The sequence below is a fragment of the Macaca nemestrina genome, chromosome 7 (assembly GCF_043159975.1).
Source record: "Macaca nemestrina isolate mMacNem1 chromosome 7, mMacNem.hap1, whole genome shotgun sequence".
Lineage (NCBI taxonomy): Eukaryota > Metazoa > Chordata > Mammalia > Primates > Cercopithecidae > Macaca > Macaca nemestrina.
In genome coordinates this window covers 123,736,263-123,756,755 of record NC_092131.1, presented here as the reverse complement: position 1 = coordinate 123,756,755, position 20,493 = coordinate 123,736,263, and the positions used below count along the sequence as shown (strand labels likewise).

General features: G+C 36.0%; 1 protein-coding gene across 34 annotated transcripts in view; it reads right to left on the bottom strand.

The window, feature by feature from the left end:
- Positions 1-20,493, bottom strand: part of LOC105491024 (pseudopodium enriched atypical kinase 1) — a 305,249-nt gene that overhangs the window by 123,813 nt on the left and 160,943 nt on the right. For 32 of the 34 annotated variants that reach the window (XR_011626306.1, XR_011626305.1, XM_011757117.2 and 29 more), the window contains one exon: positions 12,748-12,907. The gene's annotated coding sequence lies outside the window, so the exon portion shown is untranslated. Of the gene's footprint in view, positions 1-12,747; positions 12,908-15,245; positions 15,302-15,961; positions 16,046-20,493 lie in introns of those variants that run through there. The other 2 variants (XM_011757110.3, XM_011757111.2) reach the window with 2 other exon arrangements.

Genomic DNA, 20,493 nt, shown 5'->3' with positions numbered 1-20,493 from the left:
ATTTTCTATGTTCCATTTTTCTTTCTCCCTAATGGTTTTGAACTTAAATATAGTTTCTTTTCATCTAGTAATTATGCTTATCATGAGTATTGCATGTCTAAAAGAATGTCAGTTTTATAATTTGGACAGGTATTGAACTCTTAAGTACAAAATTATTTTCCCAAAGAATTTTGAAAGATACTATCCCACTATTTTTTTGCATCCAGCATTGGTAATATAGGATTATTTCTGGTTACTACTCTTTCTATCTATCCTCAGTGTCTCTCAACTCGCCTTTTTTTTCTTCCTAATTGTTTGTCCTTTCTTTTGAATTGTTAACTTCAAAAAGCTCTAAAGTTTTCTTTTTTGATGAATGCAGTGCCATCCTCCATGTCTCTGAGGATAGTAATTATATTTATTCTAAAGCCTTGTTTTGCTTCCTTTATTAGCTCATCCCTTGGGCATTAGTTCTTCTATTTATATAGTTTGGTACTCTTCTTCATGATATTAGTTTTCTTCAAATATTTTGTGATTCTGGGTTGTGACCCTATCTTTGTTTGGACTTTAGAAATACCCTGTTAGTCTGTGACTGCTGTATGTGATTACAGCAGCATGAGTCAGGGGAGAAAGATGTGCCACTAGGTAGTTAAAATGGATAGTGTTCTAGGGGTTTCCTATCCTTTCTGGATATTGACAACATTGGGAGTACTCCCTTGGCTTTTAAAACACCCAGATTTCCTGTTTTTGCACATCAGACACCAAGAAAAACTGTAAAGGTAGAGAGAGGTAGTTCTACATGTCTGTTTGTCCAGGAGGCTAGACATAAAGCATCCCCAAATAGCCATTCATACCTTTTGCAGTATTCCAATCCTACACATATTTTAGATTATAGTTCTTATCTGTATTCCAGTGCCATTTATCAAGGGCTCTCCATGGTTTTTGGCACGTTTTGCTGTTTCCTATCACAGTTGTATTTAATTGGTACTATATATTCTTTATAGAGGGAGAGGAGGATTATTTTTAGGAATGTGTAGTAGCAAACGGAGGCTGCAGCATGTTCTCAATGTACCATCTTGTACTGAAGTTTCAAATAGATATGTTTTGGCAGAGATAAATGGACAATATTGTACATACTTTTAAGGGAAAATGTGCTTTTTTACTATACTTTCCCTTCTACTGAAGTATGATCTCATAATAGTAAGCAGGGGGTGTTTATCCAGTAGTTTCTAACTCTAGATGCACATTGCTGTCCTGAGAAGCTGCTCAAACGTCAAAGTGTAACCCCAGAAATTGTATTTTAATTGAACAAGGGTGAGAAACACTGGTACAGCAGAAGAATAACTGCAGGTTAGGGAACAGACTAATTTGAGTTCAAACCACCACTTACTAAATTATGTGACTTTAGGCAAAACACTTTTTGAGCCTTAGTTTCTTCAGCTGTAAACTGGGTTTATAAAATTGTGGTGAGGACTAGAGATAATATAAGAAGAGAGACTAGTATCATGCATGGCAAATAGCATATGCTTATTAAATGTTAGCTGTCCTAATGCTATGTATAAGTAAGTAGATGAAAAACATGGCATAAAGGAAGATCAAGTGAAACAGGACATCCCTTCATACATCAAAATCTTACAATGACTAAAATTTAGTTCCAAATGTTACAGGAGCTGACAATCACTACCAGATTTACAAACTGAGCAAGATTATGGGATTTACAGAGTATTTCCTTCACATATTACCATACCTCCTGGGCTCTTTTAACATTCTCCTTTCAATGCATCTTTCAAAGACCACGCTCTAGGATATCACACGATTGCTCAATTCTACATTTCCAAATTTCAGAAAGTAAAATCTGTCAATAATAATGGCAACCTAATTACATGTTGCTGTTTGTATTTTTTCAAATACTATGAAAAATAGATGAGCACTTTTAAGTTGCAGGAAGAAAGAATAACTAGAAAGCTGTGGATCCCAGGAATTAAAGAAACTTTAGTGTCTTCCAGGCAGGAAACAATCCAAATCTAATTACAACCAGCTGGAGACAGCTCCAATTTCAGGACAGCTTAGATACTAGCAAAACACAGTGATGCCCATTTGCTGACAAGTAAATGTTCGTATCTTTGTCATCTGTGTCATTCAGAAACATTCATATGTCACTTGGCAAAACAACTTCTTAATAGGTAATATTCATTGAATTCTTATAAAAGTTTTAATTCATTTCCAAATACAACTATAATACTTCACTATTTCAACATTTGAGAAAAATTATTTTCTCTTGTTTCTTTACAAATGTTTGGTTTGGCTGGGTGTGTTGGCTCACACCTGTAATCCCAGCCCTTTGGGAGCCCAAGGCGGGAGGATCATTTGAGCCCAGGAGTTCAAGACGAGCCTGGGCAACATAGGAAGTCCGTCTCTACAAAAAACAAAAAAAATGAGCCTGGTGTAGTGGCTTGTGTCTTTAGTCCCAGCTACCTGGGAGGCTGAGGTGGGAGGGTCTGCTTGAGCCCAGGAGGTTGAGGGTGCCCATGAGTCTGGGCAATAGAGTAAGACCCCGTCTCAAGAAAAAAAGTTTGTGTTCATAAATTATTAATGATCATATACATTAAACAATACAGCCTCAGTTTTAAAAACTTTATTGTAAAAGTAAATCCATGGGTGTAATCACAGTAAAACTGACACCACCACCTTTATTTAGACTTAAACTAAACCTTAAGAGGGCCCAACTCTGGCTGAATTCAATATATATTAACATGGTTAAGTCTGACACTAATCCTCAAAAACAAATTCTGTGGCCACTAAGCACATGGAAGAGTGTTCAATGTCATTATTTTTCAGTGACATGCAAATTAAAATTTCAATTCTGAACAGTTTATTCCAGAAAAGGAAGATATACTTCCCATTCATTTTATGAGATCTGCTTTATCATGATGCTAAAATCAGGCAAAATGTTTGGTATAATTTGTTTGGCAGAAAACAAAATTTAAAAAAGGCAAAACAGTACTAAAAAAATCAATAAAAACTATACATCAATATATCTCATAAACATAAACACAAACATCTCAACAAAATGTTCCCATTGTATGTAAAAAGCATAATGCATCACAACTAAGTGGGGTTCATCCTGGGAATATAAGGAAAGTTCAAAAAATTTTTAAAAATCTGTAAATGTAAACCACTATATTAACAGCTCAAAAAATAAAATCCATATGATCATATCAATTGATATGGAAAATTTGACAAAATCCAACAGCCATTCATAATGAAAACTCTCCGCAAACTTGAAATATAAGGGAACTTCAACATAAAGGGTACCTACAAAAAAACTACAGCTAACATCATATTTAATAGTGAGAGTGACTACTTCCTTCTGAAGAGAGTGCAAGACAAGAATGCCTATACTATCATCATTCCTCTTCTACATATCCTGAAAGTTTTAGTGCAACAGACAAGAAAAACAAGTAAAAGGCATATATTGGAAAGGAAAAAATAAAACTGTACCTATTTGTGTATGACACGATGATGTATGTGAAAAACCCCAAGGAATCTATAAAAAAACTTCCTAGAATTAATAAGTATTTTAAGATTGCAGGATACATGGTCAACACAGGAAAGTCAATTATATTTCTATATACAAGCAATGTACTAATAGAAACCAAAATTTAAAACAGTAACTTTCAGATCAGCTCCAAATAAAGAAAATTTTTAAAGAAATCCTTGGGTATAAATCTAAGAAAGCCAAGAATAGGAGGAGTATGTTGAGAACTATAAAATGCTAATAAAAGAAATCAAAGACCAAAATAAATGGAGAGATAGACTAGGTTCAACTGGAAGACCCAACATAGTAAAGATGCCAATTTTCTTCAAACTAATCTGTACATTTAATACAATTCCAATCAAACGCCCCCTTTTTTCATTGAATAATATATAACAAATATTTTTCCACATCAATATTTTTCTATAATATCATTTCAAATAGCTCAATTTCTGGATTTATCTTAACATTAATTACCCAATCCTTTGAACTTGATGTTGAATTTTAGTATTTACAGTACGTTCCATATTTCTCTATTATAAACAGGGTTTAGTAAATATTCTCCTAATTCAATATTTGCACACATCTTTATTTCTTTAAGGTAAATTGTTAGAAGTACAATTTTTGGATCAAACAATACACACACACACACACGTATATTTATGCATGTGTGTGTATATATATATTTAAAGTTTTGATAATACATATTGTTAAAATGCCCTCTAGAAAGGTCTTTCACCTTTTAAATTTTGACTTAAAACTTAACTCCTCTGAAAAGCCTTCTCCAATTAGCCTTTTCCCGCCAATCTCTATTTGGTCTCATTAAATTACGGTATTATTTATTGCACTGTTTAAACAATTACTGCTTTAATAAGACATTAAGCCTCTAGGCTATCTGCTCAAAGTCCATGCCTTTGACGAAATGTAACAGGAGAAAATACATAGGATGATAAACTGATGGGCTATGAAATCGCTAACAAAGGAGGCATGAAAGGATAAAGAATTGGAGTTAAGAGGGTATCACTTTTTTTTTCCACGAAAGGGGTCTATTCTAATTGTTTTTAGATTTTCCTATTTTCAGTTTGTGTCCATTAAAAGGCAGTAGTTGCAGGTATGGTTTGCATTTTCTGTATTATCTTTGGAATCAGTTACTAAAAAAAGTTCAAGCTATGGAAAATTTGTCAAATTCTCCATATCCTCAAAATCCATGTACGCTTTCTCTAGCTTTCTATCATGCCTCACTTATAACACATGAAATTCAAGTCAACTGATGTCTTCCAACAGGGAAGTACAACAATCATTCAGAAACACTGCCTATTGTGCCTTACTCTACTTATGAAATGAAATCACATATATTAAATAAGAAGAAACTACCAAACTATGCATATTCAGCATTTGACATCACTCACAATTAGCTTGTACCAATTAACTAGGCCCAACGTTGTGAATATGTTTCAATTAAGAAAAATTAATTACCTCTGTTAATTATGAAAGTCATAATGGGATTGTGCTGCTATCTTTTAGGAATTATTTGCTGAGAAATGCTTTCCCTAGTTTATTTCTATGCTTCCAGTATATGATTTTAAAACATGGCAGCCAGTGTATTGCTAGATTCTTGCAAATATTAAGCAAATATACTAAAGCAGGAGCATATTTTACATAACCATGTGTCAGACTAAATTTGATCCAAGAATGAGAATGAATGCAACTCATATCTGATTTATATTTGACAAATACAGAGATATCATAAGCTCCTGTTTTGAATGCCTACATGTTGTTTCCATGGCAACTGCATAAACATTTTCCTCATAAAACACAGCCATCTTCATTCTTTACATCCCATTATTTATTTCTTTCCACTCTCAGGAAAAAGCTTAATTTATTCCCCAGGAAAAATCGATCAATGATTTTCTTAATCAGTGGCATTTGAAGAGTAGGTGGCACAGTTATTTTTATGGAAAAACAATTTCCACCAACGCTCTTGCTATGTGATAGAAGGCCGAGGGAAAATAAAAGTAGTTCTTGCTTTAAGGAAAGTGTGAGTACAAGCTGCAATGAATAATCCTTCAAAGAGAGATGAGAATGTGTATCAGAAACCCACAGATGGGCCAGGTATGGTGGCTTACACCTGTAATCCCAGCACTTTGGGAGGCTGAGGTGGGCAGATCACCTGGGATCAGGAGTTCTAGACCAGCCTGACCAACATGGAGAAACTCATCTCTATTAAAAATACAAAATTAGCCGGGCGTGGTGGCGCATGCCTGTAATCCCAGCTACTTGGGAGGCTGAGGCAGGAGAATTGCTTGAACTTGGGAGGCAGGGGTTGCAGTGAGCTGAGATCACGCCACTGCACTCCAGCCTAGGCAACAAAAGCAAAACTCTTTCTCAAAACAAAACAAAACAAAACAAAGAAAAAGAAAAAGAAAAAGAAACCCACAGATGGTTGGCAAAAGTGATCACATTCAACTCTTACTTCTCTTTTCCACATGTGTAGAATATGATGACAACTCCTTTATGAAAAAAATTATCTTTCATTCCTACAGAGTTTGGTAGTCTTTAAAAAAAAACCTTTGCTGTGTGATAGAGACTGTATGGAATGGCTAGCAACTACAGACAGGCAAGAGAAAGATGAGCCCACTTCAAAGTAGATCAAATGACAGCAAAAGGAGGATAAAAAGGAACTTTGTCTATTCTTTGAGACTGAGGTAATTATCACAGATTTCTGTGGCAGCAGATGGCAAGATATCCCATATTGGAGTTTAGCTACCAAATTAACAATTTCTCAAAGTCCTCAAAGGAACAGTGGATCTATTGACATTTTTCAGTGCTCAGAATACTCCAGCCTTTAGTTCCCTTCTGCACTTGGAGCTCATTGGGCTAGCTGGGGAAGCCAATAGGGATGAGTATAGGTATTTACTGCCCTCTCCTCTGGGCTCTCCTGGTCCAACTATAATAGCATTTATCAGTGTTTTGTTATTACTTATATATGATTTCCTCAAGAGACTTTTTTTTTCTTTTTTTCTTTTTTTTTGAGACGGACTCTTGCTCTGTCACCCAGGCTGGACTGCAGTGGCACAATCTCGGCTCACTGCAGCCTCCACCTCCTGGGTTCAAGCAATTCTTGTGCCTCAGCCTCCCAAGTAGCTGAGACTATAGGCATGCACCACCATACCCAGCTAATTTTTGTATTTTTAGTAGAGGCAGGGTTTCACCATGTTGGCCAGGCTGGATTCAAAACTCCTGATCTCAAGTGATCCACCTGCCTTAGCCTCAGGTGTGAGCCATCATACCTGGCCTCAAAGGACCTTTATAACATCCTCCCAGTCTAACACAATGTTCTGTGAATTGTAAGGTGCTTAATAAGCAAGTGGAATAAAAGAAAATTTATTCATAATGTATACACATTTTCTACAATACATAATGCCCCTCAGTCAAAACACTGAACTGTCTTTCAATAATTCCCCCTACCACTTCGATGTTTCGATTCTCTTCACAGTCTTATTTCTTCCCCATTTGTACAAAGTGAATCTCTTAATAATCTACTCTTTTTCATTTATTTCCAAGGCCTATGTCAGGTATAGGCCAAGTATCTTTTGTATCTTTTTGTTTTTGGTCTTAAATGGATGTCTATTACCTGGGCATGGTGGCACATGCCTGCCATCCCAGTTACTTTGGAGGCTGAGGTGGGAGGATCACCTGAGCCCAGGAAGTCAAGGTTGCAGTGAACCATGATCATGCCACTGTACTCTAGCCTAGGCAATAGAGCAAGACTCTGTCTCAAACAATTAAAAAAAAAAAAAAAAAAAAGGATGTCTAACTGTTCTTGTACCATTTGTTGAAAAAACTCATCTTTTTGACCAGGCACGGTGGCTCATGCCTGTAATCCCAGTACTTCGGGAGGCCAAGGCGGGTGGATCGCCTGACATCAGGAGTTCAAGACTAGCCTGGCCAACATGGTGAAACCCTGTCTCTACTAAAAATACAAAATAATTAGCCAGGCATGGTGGCACACACCTGTAGTTCCAGCTACTTGGGAGGCTGAGGCAGGAGAATCACTTGAACCTGGGAGGCAGAGGCTGCAGTGAGCCAAGATTTTACCACTGCACTCCAGCCTGGCTTGGGCAACAGAGTGAGACTTCGTCTCAAAAAAAAGGAAAAAAGAAAAAATTCATCTTTTTTCATTAGATGACCTCTGCATCTTTGTTAAAAATCAATTGAATGTGTGTGTCTACTTCTGGACTATCTATTCTGTTTTACAGATCTCTTTATCCTTTTAATGACAATATACTGCTCAAGTACTGCAGTTTGATTAGTAAGTCTTGAACCAGGTAGTGTGAGTCTTCCCACTTTGTTTCTATTCAGAATTGTTGACTTTCTAGTTCCTTTACCTTTCCAAAAAATTTTTAGAATCAGTCTGTTGACTCCTATAAAAAAATATCTGCTATTTTTTTTTTTTTTTTTTTGAGACAGAGTCTCTCTGTCACCGGGCTGGAATGCAGTGGTACGATCTTGGCTCACTGCAACCTCCACCTCCCAGGTTCAAGCGATTATCCTGCCTCAGCCTCTTGAGTAGCTGGGACTACAGGCGCGTGCCACCATGCCCAGCTAATTTTTGTATTTTTAGTAGAGATGGGGTTTCATCATGTTGGCCAGGATGGTCTTGATCTCTTGACCTCGTGATCTGCCTGCCTCGGCCTCCCAAAGTGCTGGGATTACAGGCATGAGCCACTGCGCCTGGCCCCTGCTGGACTTTTGATAGGGATTTTATTCAATCTATAGAACAATTTGAGAGAGCTGACATCTTAATATTGACAAAGCATGGTGGCTTGTGCCTGTAATCCCAGCTACTCAGGAGACTGAGGTAGGAAGATGACTTGAGCCCAGGAGGTTGAGGCCGCAGTGAGCGGTCTGGACCTCCAGCCTGGGTGGCAGAGTAAGACTTTGTCACAAACCAAAAAACAACTCCAATATTGACTCTTCCAATAGTTGAGTACAATATCTCTTTATTGCGATTTTCTTTATTTTCATGAGTGCTTTGTAGATTATCAGCACAGATGTTGCACGTTTAAAAAAATTTGTATCTATGTATTTGTGTTTCATGGTGCTATTGTAAATGCTATTGTAAATTTTATAATTTCAATGTCCAATTATTAATTAATAGTGTATAGAAGGACTGGGCATGGTGACTCATGCCTGTAATCCCAGCAATTTGGGAGAGGTGGGCGGATCACGAGGTCAGGAGTTCGAGACCAGCCTGGCCAACATAGTGAAACCTGTCTCTACTAAAAATAAAAAAAAATTAGCTAGGCATGGTGGTGGGCGCCTGCAATCCCAGCTATTCAAGAGGCTGAAGTTCAAGAATTGCTTGAACGTGGGAGGCAGAGGTTGCAGTGAGCCAAGATCACGCCAGTGAACTCCAGCCTGGGTGACAGTGCGAGACTCCATCTCAAAAAAACATAGTGTATGGAAATATGATAGATTTTTATATAATGATTTTGAATCCTGTGACTTTACTAATTCACAACTTATCATTAGTTCCAGTAGACTTTTTGGTAGATTCTCTGGGATTCTGTGCATAGAAAATGATTTCATTTGCAAATACTGAGAGCTTACTTCTTCCTCTTCAATCTGCATTCCTTTGATTTCTTTCCTTTTTTTTTTTTTTATTTCTTTTATTGCTTTACTGAACTTGATATGACTACCTTGTCTTGTTCCCAATTTTAGGAAGAAAGCATTCACTTTTTCACCATTAAGTGTTACATCAGCTATATGATAGTTCTCTTTGCCCTTTACCAGGCTGAGGAAATTCCTTCAATTCCTAGTTTGCTGAGATTTTTTATTATGAATTAATGCAGTATCCAACCACTGAATAATCATATGGGTTTTTAAAATTTTTTCTTTTTTTTTTTTTTTGTGAGACAGTCTCACTCTGTCGCCCAGGCTGGAGTGCAGTGGGACAACCTCCACCTCCTGGGTTCAAGAGATTCTTGGGCCTCAGCATGCCCCAGAGTAGCTGGGATTACAGGTGTGTGCCACCGCACCTGGCTAAGATTTTTATTTGTTTTTTCAGTAGAGACAGGATTTCACCACGCTGGCCAGGCTGGTCTCAAACTCCTAAACTGAAATGATCTGCCCGTCTTAGCCTCCCATTCTTTTAATGTCTTGATATGGTGAATTGCATTGATTCATTCTGAAGATTAAAACAACCTTGAATTTTTGGGGATAAAACTTACTTTCATAATGCATTATCATTTTTACATATTGTAGGTTTTGATTTGCCAATATTTTCTAGAAGATTTTTTGTCTATGCCTGTAGTTTTCTTTCTTGTAATCTATCTGACTTATTTTGATATCACAATACTACTGATTTAATAAAATGAGTTGGGAAGTGTTAAACCTTCTTTTATTTCCTGGCATAATTTGTGTAGAACTGATATTATTAAATATTTCCTTGGTAGTATTAAATTTTTTTTTTTTTTTTGGTAGAGATGGGGTTCTTGCTATGCTGCCCAGGCTGGTCTCAAACTCTTGGCAAGTGATCCTCTCACCTTGGCTTCTCATAGTGCTGGGATTACACGTGTGAACCACCGCACCTGGCCAATCTATTATTTTCTCAAATGAGCTTTGGTAGTTAAGAGATGAGGTTATGGAGTCAGACAAGCTTAGCTGTACCTCTAAATAGTCACTTGATATTGGACAATTTACTTAACTTTGAGAATGATTTCCTCATATATAAAATGGAAATATTGATAACAAGACTTATTGTCAAACAGATTTGTAAGGTTTAAAGATAATCCATATTCCGCTGAATGAATGTTTGTGTCCTCCTCAAAATTCTTATGTTGAAACCTAATCCCCAGTGTGTTGTCATTTTGAGATGAAGCCTTTGGCAGGTGATTATATCATAAGGCCAGAGACCTCATGCATGGGATTAGTAAGAATCCTTATAAAAGAGACTCCAGAGAGCTCACTTGCCCCTTCTGCCATGTGAGGACACAGTGAAAAGACACCATTTATGAACCATAAAGTAGATGCACTTACCAGATACTAAATAAGCTGGTACTTTGGGACTCCCCAGCCTTCAGAACCATGAGAAATACATTTCTGTTGTTTTCAAGCCACCCAGTTTAGGCCCAATGGACTAAGCATATTAAAAACTAATCCCAAAGTTTCATATACAGTAAGCACTTAGTACACATTACTACTACTATATGTTATGTTATGTTATGTTATGTTATGTTATGTTATGTTATGTTATGTTATTTTTGAGATGGAGTCTCACTCCGTCACCCAGGCTGGAGTGCAGTGGCACGATCTTGGCTCACTGCAACCTCTGCTTCCTGGGTTCAAGCGATTCTCCTGCCTCAGCCTCCCAAGTAGCTGGGATTACAGGCACGCGCCACCACATTCGGCTAATTTTTGTTTTGTTTGTTTGTTTGTTTTTTGTTTTTTAAAGACAGAATCTCACTCTGTTGCCCAGACTGGAGTGCAGTGGAGCAATCTCAGCTCACTGCAAGCTCCGCCTCCTGGGTTCATGCTATTCTCCTGCCTCAGCCTCCCGAGTAGCTGGGACTACAGTTATCTGCCACCATGCCTGGCTAATTTTTTTGTATTTTTAGTAGAGATGGGGTTTCACTGTGTTAGCCAGGATGGCCTCGATCTCCTGACCTCGTGATCTGCCCTCCTTGGCCTCCCAAAGTGCTGGGATTACAGGCGTGAGCCACCGTGCCCCGTCCAAGATATTTTTAATCAAGGTTAATGTTAGTACAGGGAAGAATAATTAGAATATTCATTCTTTGCTATATACTTTCTCCTGCCTTATACTTATCAACAGGAAACAGGTTCTGCATTCCTTAGAATCATTAGAACTAGTACATGATGCTATTTGATTGACTTTTCACATCTCCTGCATTTCAAAGCAAGAAACTAGTTTCGGTCCATCATATCCATTCACTATCAAGACATAGTGACTCAAGCAAACAAATGATTATCTCTCAAAATCAAATTAACAGAAATCCAATGAGTAAGAGTTATAATTGTTCACTAGGATTTCATTTAAAAATTGGAAATATTTGAATCTTTACAAAACATGCATTGACATAATTCTAGCCTAAGACTAAGAGGATCTAAGAATGATAAAGAATCTTAAGCCTTAATATAATTGCTTTCTACTCCACTTGAAATCAAATAGTATTTTCAATTTCACAAGAAGAAAAAATCTTATAATCCTTTAAAATTTCCCTCTCCTTTACTATTCTGGATTCTTGCGCATTTTATAACTCCCAATTCTTTCAAGATGATTTTCAAAAGGTAGAAAGAGAGGCAAAAGAGTAAATAAAGATTGTATTAAAATAAGATATCTAGAGACTAGATGTCAAGTAAGGAAAACAAAACATGAAATAAAGTTCAAAAAATAACACCAAAAAACCCTTTGTATATTGAATAGGAACTACTACCTATGTTACTTGATTATTTCTATGAAACGAAAAAGTAATTGTTGAAGGATGAGAGGTAGGAGGCGGGACTTGACTCCAGAGGTGGGGCTCAGACACTGGACAAGATAGAGGACTAGCTAAAATGGTGATGTCAGGGGGAACAGCAGCCTTCAATCATGCCATGTGAATTTACTGTTGCCATGGCAACACCCAGACGTTACTGCCTCTTTCCATGGCAATGATCCAATGATTACTACCCTTTCCCTAGAAATTTCTGCATAAATCATCCCTTAATCTCCATGCAGTTAAAAGAAGGTATAAATATGACTGCAAAACTGTCCTGAGCTGCTACTGTCTGCTTACAAAGCACTCCTGCTCTGCAGGAGCAGTCAAAGAGCTGTGATACCATTGGAGCTGTAACACTGCCTGTTCAGCAAAGCTGTTTTCTTCTACCTCTGGCTTGCCCTTTAATTTGCCTTCACGAAGCCAAGTTCCCTTATGGGTTAAGCTCTGCTTTGGGGCTCACCTGCCCTGCATCAGATGGACTTCTAAATATACTAATATTTTCCATATTCTTTCTCAAATAATCTTACATTTCTAAATTAAGTTTATAACTAGGGAAAAAAACTCTTGTGAGCAAACATTAAGGACCAAAGTCTGATTACGCTAAGTAAGTTATAAAATTTTAAGCTTTATCTATAGTTTGGCATGTAAGTTAAACATTTAAACTTAAAAATAAATTCTTTCCAGTCATCTAAAATTCTTGGTGGAAATGTAACATGTTAGGAGAATTCTGCTTACCGTTTAAATCTGAAACACTTCATTCATTCTGGTGACAAAGGTGGTTTTAGCAGTTGGCATAACATTCCTTCCAAATTTCAAGGTGCTTTGGGTCTTTCCAAGATGAATGTCCTTTCTTCCTTGCCTCTCATTCCTTAGTTTCTGAAGATAGCAATGTTAACTGCAAGAGAAAACAACAGAGCAAAACTGGAGAGTAATATCGTTTCAAATGTACTGGACATCTTTTCTCAGATATTCCTAATATCATCCTCACTCAACAGTTATAATTCATCTAATTCATTTAAGAAATATCGTCTTTACTTAGGTGGAGATACGCATGGAATCTCACACACTCAAGACCTCCCCATGGCATACCAAAGTATCAGTAACTTACAAGAACCCAAAGAGCACGGATGCACTTGAGATTTTCTAAGTCTTCATTTGATTGTTTTTGTAGAGACTTATTCTACTAGAAGTTTATGAATATTAATTGAATGACAAGTCATTAAACTCAAACATTATAAAAATATGATTCTAAGGGCCACAATGTCCAACTTTGGTATAACCTTTCTAAAATATTGAAAGCAGGGATCTCCAAATGTAAATACTTCACTAGCCACTTTGCAGTTTTAGTTTAGGCTCAAGTACGATTTTTAATTTGGTTTTTAAAAATATCACCCAAAATTAAATACATGTCTACTTATTTCTGATTCTTGGGCATCCATTTTATGCATGTTCAAAACTGACCCAACCCCTAATTTGTTTCACTATAACACCAAACACAAGGAAAATAACTGAGTTACTGTATACTATATACAAGAGGATATATATAGATTATATGCAAACACTACATTTCATTAAGAACCTGAGCATCTGTGAATTTTGGTATGCATGGGAGGTGGTCCTGCAGCCAATCTCCTGAGGACACACCAAGGATGACTGTAATTCCATTTATTATATTCTTTTGCTAGTGTGATCATATATTATACCTCTACATATATTACAAAACCTCATAATGATACCATTCAACTTTTGTTTTAAAAAGTCAGTTTTTTTTTTTTTAAAGAAAGTGACAGAGGCGCAAAAAAAAAAGAAAAGTCATTTGTATTTATCACTCTTGGTGGTATTCATTTCTTCCTGTAGAACTGAGTTTCCATCTGGTATCATTGCCTTTCAGCCTTAGAAACTCTTAGTAGTTCTTATACTGTATGTCTATTAACAATAAATATCTAAGTTTTTAAAATCTGAAATTGTCTTACTTTACCTTCATTTTTGAATGATATTTTCATTGGATATTGCATTTTGACTTAAAGTTTTTCTTTTCTTCTTCTTCCTTACAACTCTACTGATGTCATTCCATAATTTTTTGTCTTCGATTTTTCTGTCAGCTGTCAGTAATACTATTGCTATCCCGTATTTAATGCTTCTTTTGTTTTCTGGCTATTTTGAAGATTTTCTCTTTATCTTTGAACTTTATTTCTATTTTTTTTGAGATGGAGTTTTGTTCTTTTGCCCAGGCTCAGGTGGCACGATACTGGCTCACTGCAACATCCACTCTCTGGGGTGAAGCAATTCTCCTGCTTCAGCCTCCTGAGTAGCTGGGATTATAGGCGCCAGCCACCACGTCTGGCTAATTTTTGTGTTTTCAGTAGACATAGGGTTTCACCATGTTGGCCAGGCTGGTCTCAAACTCCTGATCTCAGGTGATCCACCTGCCTTGGCCTCCCAAAGTGCTAGCATTTCGGGTGTGAGTCACCACGCGTGGCCTAACTTTGGACGTTAGTAGTATGACTATTATATGTCTAGATTTGATTTTCTTTGTATTTATTCTACTTGGAGTTTATTGACCTTCATTCTGAGAGTTATGTTTTTGGCCAATATGGGAAATTTTTAGCACTTATTTCTTAAAAAAAATTGTTCTGTCCCATATTCTCTCTTCCTCTTGGGGATTCCAATATATACATAAGTTTGACTGCTTATTATTTCACAGGTCATTGAGGATATGTTCTTTTTTAAAATTTTTTTCTCTTTATTCTTATTTTTTATTTTCTAACTAAGTAAGCAGCAATAAGTATTTATTATTTTGTTTGTTTGTTTGTTTAAGAGGCAGGGTCTCACTCTGTCATCCAGGCTGGAGTGCAGTGGCATGATCATAGCTCACTGCATCCTTGACCTTCTAGGCTCAAGCAATCCTCCTGCATCAGCCTCTTGAGTAGCTGAGACTACAGTCACACGCCACCATGCTCTGCTAATTTTTACATTTTTTGTAAAAACTGGGTCTCACTACATTGCCTACGCTAGTCCTGAACTCCTGGGCTCAAGCTATCCTCCTGCCTCAGCCTTTCAAAGCACTAGAATTACAGGTGTGAGCCACCACGCCCGCTGACATACTTTTATTTATGCATCTTTCTAGTCAACCACATATGAATTATATACTTAGGAACTGCTGTGTGAAAGGCAGTGTTCTAAGTACTAGAGAGACAATAAAAACTCAAGATCTCTGCTCTCATAGAGTTTACCTTCTAGTACAGATAGATGGACAAATAATAAACTGATTTCAGAGATATTCAATGTTCTGAAAAAAAATAAAATTGAGTGTTACAAAGAGAATGGGAAGGTGAAGATGCTGTTTTAGATAGTATATAAACTAAAACTCTCTGAGGAGATGATGCCAAGTTGAAATTGAATAAAATGAGCCAGACACACGTAAAGATTTAGGAGTAGAATTTTCCAGATATAAGGCACACATGTCATAAGACAGGTAGGAGTATATAATGCTCTTAGAAAAAATGTTTCTAAATTATCAAAACAATTAATTAACAATTTGTGAGAAGATATCTTAAATATCATACCATTACCATGCCCAAAATTTAAAAATTGGCCTGATTTTAAACCTATTTACTAATTATTCCTGTGTAATAACAACAATGAAATAACCTTTTTAAATTGTTAACTTATTTTACTAACAATGGAAATTGTGTTTGGGTTCTGACTTGCCATTTATTCAAAGCTTCTGCCAGTACCAATCTTTATTTTTATTTCATATTTGAAAACAAAAGTTCTTCTCTCCCTACATTAGAAAAGAAAGAAGTTGCCTTTCTGTTTTATTTCTTGACAGTGTTACGATGTTTTGGGAAAACATCATGAAGACATGCAAACAAGAAAAGTATTCCCCAAATATGCAGCCACATGCTGCTATGTCACCAACCATTTATGATGCAATAGCAGCACTCACCTAAATTAAACCTAAGCAGTTTCTTCCAGAACTTTCATGGTACTGGATTTTGGCTACTGGTAAAGAACAACATCAACTATACACCTTAAGGAGGAAGGAAAGAAAATACACTTATGGTATAAACTATGAAATGCATAATAATTCCTCTAAAGTAGGACTTGAATTACCATTATGGATATAGCACCAAACAAAACAGTAGGGCATATATTTCAATCCTGCTTCAGATAGATATCAGAAAACAAATTCTGAGCATTCTAACAGGGGACTGACCAGTACGCTAAAGGATATCAGGTAGAATAAAGAAAATATGCTTTGAAATGTATTTTGTATTCTAACTGGCTAATAGGGTTATGTGAAAGACATTATAGAAACATAGGTAATGCAGAAAAGAGGCTATAGTCTCAAGATTGTGAACTAAGAGGAAAAAAATCCAGGATCTTGTAGGTGGGGACAGCATTAAGTTAAATATAAGGTGAAGGGACTTTCTGTTCATGAGTAACCAGCCAACTTCATCCAAAAATGACTAAATTCAGGATAAAGAACTATGTACTAATTTGGGAACATTAATAAGATAAGCATAATAAAACAAAAATAGGGAGGAAGGAATTTAGCTTTGCATGATTGAAAAATATAAAATGTGCAGGCTTGGTAGTAAGATAAATTAGACACTAGCTTCAATTCCCCAATTGGTTGAAGAAACTCAGACACTATAAATTATTTCAAACCTTTGACACTATATAATCTTTCAAAGCCCCACAGGCTAAAATTTGTGTGATCTTATTTACTTTGCTATTTAACTTAATAGTAGGGAATAGTTTCAGGTAAAAAAAAAAAAAATCATATAGAATGGAAATACAATGGTCTACTAGGAATCTGACAGCTTACTGAGGAGATTTTTAAATCATAAAGTAGGGGTTGTCAAGCCTTTACCCATAGTTCAAATCCAACCTGCCACCTGCTTATATATGGCTTGCTAGGTAAAAATAATTTTTACATTTTTAAAGAGTTGAAAAAAATCAAAAGAAGAATATTTTGAGACATAAAAACTAGATGAAATTCAAATTTCATGGTCCATAAATAAAATTTTATCAGAACACAGCCAGCTCATTTGTTTATATATTGTCTACGACTGATTTTTTACCATAAAGGCAAAATTAAGTAGTTGTTACAGGAACTAAATGCCTACAAAGTCCAAAATATACATTATTTGGCCCTTTACAGATAACATTTGCCAAATTTCTAACACAAACTACATTCCACATGGCTATTCTCTAAAATTTTAGAATTCCTATTTTAAAAGACTAGATCAAATGATTTATTTTGGTCCTTACACTCTGATAATGCTATTCCTTCATATTTCTAATCAATGTTAATAATTTTATATTTAAAATTAGTATCTCATAATAGAGACAATTTTCATATTCTCAAGAAATCAATTTTCCTGATTCATAAAATTTATTAAGTATGATATATCCTTTTCTTCTGATCAGTTTCTGATTTAGAGTTTGTAATGGGCTCTCTGATTTGAAAAATAAATAATAGTTCCCATAGCAGACACAGTTCATTTATAACAATACTGAGAAAAAGTACATCAATGCATAAGTGTTAAGAAACAATTTCCTGGGAGCTTCTGAATTCTGCAAAGGTGTTAGCATTAAAACCTATTCTAGAATGATTCAACTTCTGCTTCTGACCATGAGGGAGTAAGCAGTGCCAGGACAATCCTCTCACCATAAATAATTAGAATACAGCATAAAATACTGGAAAGGACTATTTTCAGACACAGGCAGTGCAGTACTATGATCCCTAAGAAAACAGAAATAAGGGGAGTCCTACCATCAACTCAGGCTCTCAGCCAGAAAGAAATTTACCACTTCAGTACCAGGAGGAAGAACTTAAACAGAGCCTGGCAATCTTGTTTACTTGGAGAGATAGAAAAAAGTGCAAGGAGGCCAAGAAGGCTAGAATTTATGGGGCAGAATTCCAGAGAAGAGGGAGACAGCTAAAGTAATCTGAATAAGGGTTCTCCTGAGCATTTAGCTGATAAAAACGTTACATGAAGTAGGGCAAAAATTTTTTTTTGAGACCAGAGAAGAACATCTAAGGAAAAAATGTTACCAGAGAGTTGCAATACAAAGATTCTCAGAGCTGACACAGAACCAAGAATTTAACAAGCTCCCTTCAGCAAGAAGGGAGAAACCCAAATATACAAAGCAATCAGCAGGGACCCCAGAAGGGCCAAACCACTGAGATAGGGGCCCTAGTATAAAGGCTACTCTAGATATGCCTGAAAGGAGTGTTTAAGCCTAGAACTGAACAAATTAATCTGTACTTAACAAAAATGCTTTCCGGGAATAAGTCCAACATTCTTTAAAGATACACAACGAGATTAAGGATTCAAGTATTTAAATTCATAAATATTTATCATTTAATAAAAAAGTTACTGGACATAGTAAGAATCAGGGAAATGTGGCCCATAACCAGAAAAATATCAGTCAATAGAAAGAAACCCAGAAATGATAGAAATGATAGAATTGGCAGGCAAAGACATTAAAAGGGCTGTAATGACTATGCCCTATATTCAAAGACATAAATGAAAAAAGGAATATAGTAGAGAGAGAAATAGAGGATTTTCAAAAAGAACCAAAAAATAACTTCTAGAGATAAAATATATATAGAGAAGTGAATATTTCACTAGATAGAAAAGCAGTAGTTTATACACAGAAGAAAAAGAAGGTAGTGAATTTGAAAACACAGCAATATAATTTACCAAAAACGGTCAGAGAGAAAAAAAATGACTGTGAGACAATGGAAGAATACTGTTGAAAAGGTCTTAATTATATGAGAAATAGTATAATATTATGTAATGGTAGATTATAATAAGTTAAAGAGGCATATATAATTATAAAGGAATCAGTAAAATAAGTAGAACAAAGCCAATAAGGAAATGACTGAGCCAATAGTGGAGGTTAGATAGAATGCCAAAGCATACTTAATTCAAAGGAAGGGTTAATAGAAAACAAATAGAAAGATGGTAGATTTAAACTCAATCACATTAGCAACACATTAAATGTAAATCATATAAATATTTCAATTAAAAGACATAAAAAAGTAAGAACCAAACATATGCCGTCTGTAAGAGTCTCACACTAAAAACAAGAAAATAAGTTAAAAGTAAAAGGATAATTAGTCAGGCATGGTGGCGGGTGCCTGTAATCCCAGCTACTCGGGAGGCTGAGGCACGAGAATCACTTGACCTGGGATGCGGAGGTTGTAGTGAGCTGAGATCACGCCATTGCACTCCAGCCTCTGTCAACAAGAGCGAAATTCTGTCTCAAAAAAGAAAAAAAAAAAAAAAGAAGTAAAAGGACAGAAGATATGCCATGCAAACTGAAATCTTAAGAAAGCTGGAAGAGCTGTAATTATACCAATTATACTAAATTAAAAAAGATATATATTATCAGAGATACTGAGGGACATTTCATAATGATCAAGGGGTAAATTCATTAGAAGACAGAACAATTCTAAATGTGTATGCACACAATGCTAGACCTACAAAATACACAAAGCAAAAACTGACAGAACTGAAGGGAGAAACAAACAATAACAGTTGGAGACATCAACATTCTCTCATTAACTGAAAGAATAAATATGATGACAAAAGTGCAGCAAGGATAAAGAAGACTTAAGCAGCACTCTCAACTGAATTGCAATCTATAAAATATTCCAATCGACAAAAGCAAAATATAAATTTTTACAATGCCCATGAAACATTTGCCAAGACAGACTATGCACCAATTGATAAATAAGTCTTACAAATTAAAAGAATTGAAACTATACACAGTGCCTTATCACAATGGAATTAGAATTCAATAAGTGAAAGATATCTAGAAAATTCCCAAATATTTAGAAATCAAGTAGGGGCCAGGCACGGTGCCTCACGCCTGTAACCCCAGCACTTTGGGAGTCTGAGATGGGCGGATCACCTGAGGTCAGGAGTTCAAGACCAGCCTGGCCAACATGGAGAAACCCCATCTCTACTAAAAATAAAAAATTAGCCGGTGTGGTGGCGCATGCCTGTAATCCCAGCTACTTGGGAGGATGAGGTAGGAGAGTTGCTTGAACCCGGGAGGCGGAGGTTGCGGTGAGCCGAGATCATGCCACTGCACTCCAGCCTGGGCAACAAGAGCGAAACTCGGTCTCAAAAAAAAAAATAAATAAAAAGAAATCAAGCACTATATTTCTAAAATAATCTATGGACAAAATAAGAAATTATGAGAGAAATTAGAAAATATTTTGAGCTAAATGAAAACTCAACATATAAAAGTTTGTAAAATGCCGTTAAAAAGGTGCTTTGAGGAAATTTATAGTTTTCTATTCCTTTATTAGGGAAGAAAAGGTCTAAACTCAGTTATCTAACCTCACACCACAGGAAGCTAGAAAAAAGGAGGAAATTAAGCCAAAGTAAATACAGAGTAACAAAATAACAAAGAAGGGAAATTAAAAAAAAAAAAGATACCTGAAAAATAGAG